The sequence below is a fragment of the Aquarana catesbeiana genome, linkage group LG05 (genome assembly GCF_042186555.1).
Source record: "Aquarana catesbeiana isolate 2022-GZ linkage group LG05, ASM4218655v1, whole genome shotgun sequence".
NCBI lineage: Eukaryota > Metazoa > Chordata > Amphibia > Anura > Ranidae > Aquarana > Aquarana catesbeiana.
In genome coordinates, this window is record NC_133328.1 from 636,164,461 (window position 1) to 636,170,460 (window position 6,000).

The window sequence follows — 6,000 nt, forward strand, 5'->3', positions numbered from 1 at the left end:
AATAAGGAAGTTCATAGCCAGTAGCCAATAGCTGCCCTAGCGTGGCTTTTTGTCCGTCGTACTAGCATACAGACGAGCAGACTTTTCGACCGGACTCAAATCCGTCAGATAGATTTGAAACATGTTTAAAATCTAAGACCGTCCAACTTTTGAGAAAACAAAGTCCGCTGGAGCCCACACACGATCGAGTTGTCCGACAAAATCCCGTCCGCCGGGCAAAGTCTGCCGTAAAGTCCGCTCATGTGTACGCAGCGTGTAAATTTTGGATTTCGCTCTTCACTACCTTACACAGTTTCAAAGGACATGAAATACCCAGATAGCACAAGCCCCCCAAATGACCCCATTTTAGAAAGTAGACACCCCAAGCTATTTGCTGAGAGGCATGTTGAGTCCATGGAATATTTTATATTTTGCCACAAGTTTCAGGAATATGACAATATCTTTTTTTTTCACAAAGTTGTCACTAAATGATATATTGCTCAAACATGCCATAGGCATATGTGAAATTGCACCCCAAAATACATTTTGCTGCTTCTCCTGAGTACGGGGATACCATATGTGTGAGACTTTTTGGCAGTCTAGCCGCATACAGGACCCCAAAAACCAATCACCGCCTTCTACTTTCCAAAATAGGGTAATTTGGGGGGGTTGTGCTATCTGGGCATTTCATGGCCTCCGAAACTGTGGGGCTGATTTACGAAGCATTTGCGCCATGACTTGCGGTGCACGCCAATGTGCAAATTACATTTTCGTATTTACTATGCATTTGCGCCGGTAACACAGCGCGATCCCCCATTTACTATTCTCTTCCCGGCACACGACATCTTTAGATATGGCGCACGACATCTTTAACTTAAAATTTAAACAATTTGGAAGTGCCAATAATATGGGGGTGATGTGGGGTGATGTAGGAAGTGTAGTACTAACTGTCCAAGTAACAAATATGGCCAAAATAGAATGAGAAAGTGACTTTCTCTGAACAAGCCAGCAGCGCCGGCAAATACATTTAGAGCTGCGGGAGGTGAATTTATACACTGCACATACACACTCAAACGGCATTTGCGCTTGTTCAAATGCTTTGGTTCAGTGCGCCGGCAAAATCTTAGTAAATGTCAAGCAAGGTAAATGCATTTGCATAGGTTGAACGGGTGCACCACTAGACTTTTTTTTTTACGCTGGTTCACTTTGCGGTTATAATGAAATGTCGGTCCGGCAAAACACGTAAAAGTTCATTGATAAAAACAGCATTAAGAAAAAAAACTAAATTCAGAAAAAAATGCGTGGGGTTCCCCCAAAATTTAATACCAGGCCCTTCAGGTCTGGTATGGATATTAAGGGGAACCCCACGCCCCAAAAAAAAAAAATGTCGTGGAGGTGCCCCTCAAAATCCATACCAGGCCCTTCAGGTCTGGTATGGATTTTAAGGGGAACCCCACGCCAAAAAAAAAAAAAAAAAAACGGCGTGGGGTCCCCCTGAAAATCCATACCAGACCCTTATCCGAGCACACAACCTGGCAGGCCGCAGGAAAAGAGGGGGGGACGAGAGAGCGCCCCCCCTGAACCGTACCAAGCCACATGCCCTCAACATTGGGAGGGTGCTTTGGGGTCCCCCACAAAGCACCTTGTCCCCATGTTGATGAGGACAAGGGCCTCATCCCCACAACCCTTGCCCGGTGGTTGTGGGGGTCTGCGGGTCTTATCGGAATCTGGAAGCCCCCTTTAACAAGGGGACCCCCAGATCCCGCCCCACCATGTGAAATGGTAAGGGGGTACTACCCCTACCATTTCACAAAAAAAGTGTAAAAAATCTTAAAAATGACAAGAGACCGTTTTTGACAATTCCTTTATTTAAATGCTTTTTCTTTCCATCTTCTATCTTCTGTCTTCTATCTTCTATCTTCCTTCAGTTTCTTCCTTCATCTTCTTCTTCTTCTGGTTCTTCTGGTTCTTCCTCCGGTGTGGTCGTCCGGCATCTTCTTCTGCGGCATCTTCCTCCGCGGCTTCTTCTTCTCGGGCTGCTCTGCATCCATGGGAGGCTCCCACTGTGTGATGCTTCTCGTCTTCTGACGGCTCTTAAATAACGGAGGGCGGGGCCACCCGGTGACCCCGCCTACTCTGATGCACGGGGACTTCCTTGACTGCTCCCTCTGACGTCATGGGGAAAGCCTGACGTCAGAGGGGGGCGGGGTCACTGGGTGGCCCCGCCCTCCGTTATTTAAGAACCATCAGAAGACGAGAAGCATCACACAGCGGGAGCCTCCCATGGATGCGGAGCGGCCCGAGGAGAAGGGAAGAAGACGCCGCGAAGGAAGATGCCAGATGAGAAAACCGGAGCAAGAAGCAGAGGATCGGAGGAAGAAGAAGATTGATGAAGAAACCGAAGGAAGATAGAAGAAAGAAGATGGAAAGAAGAAGCATTTAAATAAAAAAATTGTCAAAAACTGTCTCTTGTCATTTTTAAAATTTTTTACACTTTTTTTGTGAAATGGTAGGGGTACCCCCTTTACCCTTTCACACAGGGGGGCTGGGATCTGGGGTTCCCCTTGTTAAAGGGGGCTTCCAAATTCTGATAAGCCCCCCACCCACAGACCCCCACAACCACCGGGCAAGGGTTGTGGGGATGAGGCCCTTGTCCTCATCAACATGGGGACAAGGTGCTTTGGGGGGGACCCCAAAGCACCCTCCTAATGTTGAGGGCATGTGGCCTGGTACGGTTCATGAGGGGGGCCGCTCTCTCATCCCCCCTCTTTTCCTACGGTCTGCCAGGTTGCGTGCTCGGATAAGGGTCTGGTATGGAATTTTAGGGGGACCCCACGCCATTTTTAAAAAAATTTTGGTGCGGGGTTCCCCTTAAAATCCATGCCAGACCGGAAGGGCCTGGTATGGATTTTGAGGGGGACCCCCACGCCATGTTTTGTTTTATTTTGGCGCGGGGTTCCCCTTAATATCCATACCAGACCTGAAGCGTATGGGATGGAATTTCAGGGGAACCCCACACATATTTTTGTTCTTAATTTTGTTTTTTTCTTAATGCTGTTTTTATCAATGAACTTTTATGTGTATTGCCGGATAGACATTTCATTATAGCCGCGAGTATTTTTAAATAACTTTTATTCCTTAAGGGCCAGTTCACACCACATGCAGTCCAGTGCATTTTTTTTCTGCATCAAAAACGCACAGAAAGTAGGTTATATGATTTTCAATGGCATAGTTCACACCAGTGCTTGCAGTTCCAGAAAAAAATGTAGAACATGCTGCATTTTTTATGCACTGGACTGTACTGGAACACTGTAAAATGCATCAAAAATGCACTGGAATGAACCTAAATGCACCAAAAACGCACTGCAACACACTTGTCCTTATTTAAGCTTAAGAAAAAAGAGGGGGGAAACAAGCACTGGACTGCTTTAAAAACGCAACAAAAATGCACCGGAACGCATCAAAAACGTGCATGCAGAAAAGCACCTGGAACGCATCCGGACTGCGTTTCTATAGTGTGATCTGGCCCTTAGGGCTAGTTCACACCATAGAAACGCAGTCTGGATGCATTCCAGGTGCTTTTCTGCATGCACGTTTTTGATGCGTGGGGAAATGAGTACAGCGCTGCGCCAGAAAGTGCTAGAACAATAGTTATACAATTAGCAGCTAACACACCTCTAGACATAGGTTGGGGTAAACTTGTTATATAATAGTGTAGCACTATGTGTATAAGTAAATGATAAATCTGACATAACTAGACAGTGAGCAAAATTCTAGTCATCCCTTACAGGGCTAGAATAATATAAAAAAATATAAAAACAACACTAAGTGCTTCAAAATCGCATTTGGGATCCAGTGAATATAATAAACCAATAACACAAAAATAGTGTGGTAAATCTGAAAAATCATACATACGTGACATACATACATTATAAGTTAATAGTGACTAGTGGAGTAGAAGACTACCACCAAAAAGTCTATGAGGGTTGTGTGTTGAAAAATGAAACTCCCAAGCTCCCACGTAGACAGAATTAATCACTTCTGGCAGATGAATAGATGGATAGATAGGGAACCACGGATGGATGGAGGGTCTAAATAGGTGGTGGGACCATCACCGGAGCATCAAAAGAGGCTTACCAGAATCAAGTGACTTGTAAAGACCTACGTCTTCCAAGTCTAAGGAAGCTTAATTGACCACCAGGTCTGGCAAGATGAATCGTCAGATATCCTCAGCTTCCAATAGAGGGAGGGGTCTCACCACAACTACAAACGTCCCCAAACGGGCCAACAGGCCGAACGGATGTTTCAAATACCATGCGAGAAATAAAGCTCACATGGCATGATATTGTTTAAAAACATCAATTTATTAAAACAATAAGAGAAACACTCACATGATAGGAGATCGCAAACAGCTCAAAAAAGATCAATCGCGGTGATCGTAAGGGGTCCACCCAACATGTTTCGGCTACAAAGCCTTCATCTGGGTTGCGTTCCAGTGCGTTTTTGGTGCATTTTTGATGCAGTCCAGTGCTTTTTTTCCCCCCTCTTTTTTCTTAACCTTAAATAAGGACAAGTGCGTTCCAGTGCATTTTTGATGCTTTTTACAGCTTTCCAGTACAGTCCAGTGCAGAAAAAATGCAGCATGTTCTACTTTTTTTCTGGAACTGGAACGCACTGGAACTGCAAGCACTGGTGTGAACTGACGACACAAAAGAAGACGTTCAATTCTCCGGCGTCACCCTCCGGGCTCCTTCTGCTAATTTGTAATTAGTATACGTTTAGTCAGTGCAGATTCGCGGTTTCCAGTTCCGTGCGTTACTTAGCATTTCCGACCATTTGTGGGCAACCAGCCATGTTGCTCAATCCTAGGAGAGAGCGTGCTGTTTATGGGCTTGGAGTTCTTGCTGTGACTGCAGCCCGGTCCAGGAATAATCGGAGTAGTAGTATGAGGAGTATTTGGACAAAAACTTGGCTACTTAATCGTGACCAATTTAGCCATATGCCCTTGCTGCGTGAGCTGCAGGAGAATAATCCTAATGATTATCGGAATTATCTCCGGATGACGGACTCCTGCTTTCAGCAACTATTGTCCTTGCTGTCCCCCTATATCATGAAGCAGGACACCTGCATGAGGGCTGCTATTCCAGCAGAGCAAAGGCTCATAGCCACCTTACGCTATTTGGCGACAGGGAGGAGTCTCCAGGATATTAAGTTTACCTCTGGTATCTCTCCCCAGGCTCTGGGAGTGATTATTCCTGAGACATGTTGTGCTATTATCCAGGTCCTGCAGAAGGACTATATTCGTGTAAGTGTTTTGCTTTAATATCACCTTCATGTTTTCTAATGTATTTTCTTAATTTTGTATTCCATCCTTCCCATTTTTGTAATATGCTGTAAATGAATGTCCTCTTTGTCCTCATGCATGCTGTAAAGTTTTTGGTGGCCTACATGCATATTTTTATTCACTAACTTCCCCAGCATGCTACCCTGGGCCCATACACACCTAGCCTAGTAACTTAACACTGTATTTTTTACGCTTCATTTTTATGTTTACCCCAAACACCCCCTAAAATGTGTCCCAATCTTATTCCTGTCCTTTAAATTAATGCAGAGTGCAAGAGTCCCTTTTTGGTGGTGCAAACACTTATTCCCCCCCTAAAAAAAATAAAATAAAACAGAGTCAACCGATAGAACTACTCTATCTGCTGATTTTGATAAACGCATACCCAGTATACCTTATTTTTTGAGTTAAGATTGCTGCCTAAATTCTCGAAAGCATGTAGTGCAAGGGCCTGCCTGATTACCTTCAAAAGGTCCAAATTATACATTTGTTAGGATCTATTTAGCATTATGAGGGGCTCCCACCATCCCTGTGCTGTTTTCATTATGAGGGGCTCCCACCATCCCTGTGCTGTTTTCATTATGAGGGGCTCCCACCATCCCTGTGCTGTTTTCATTATGAGGGGCTCCCACCATCCCTGTGCTGTTTTCATTATGAGGGGCTCCCACAATCCCTGTGCT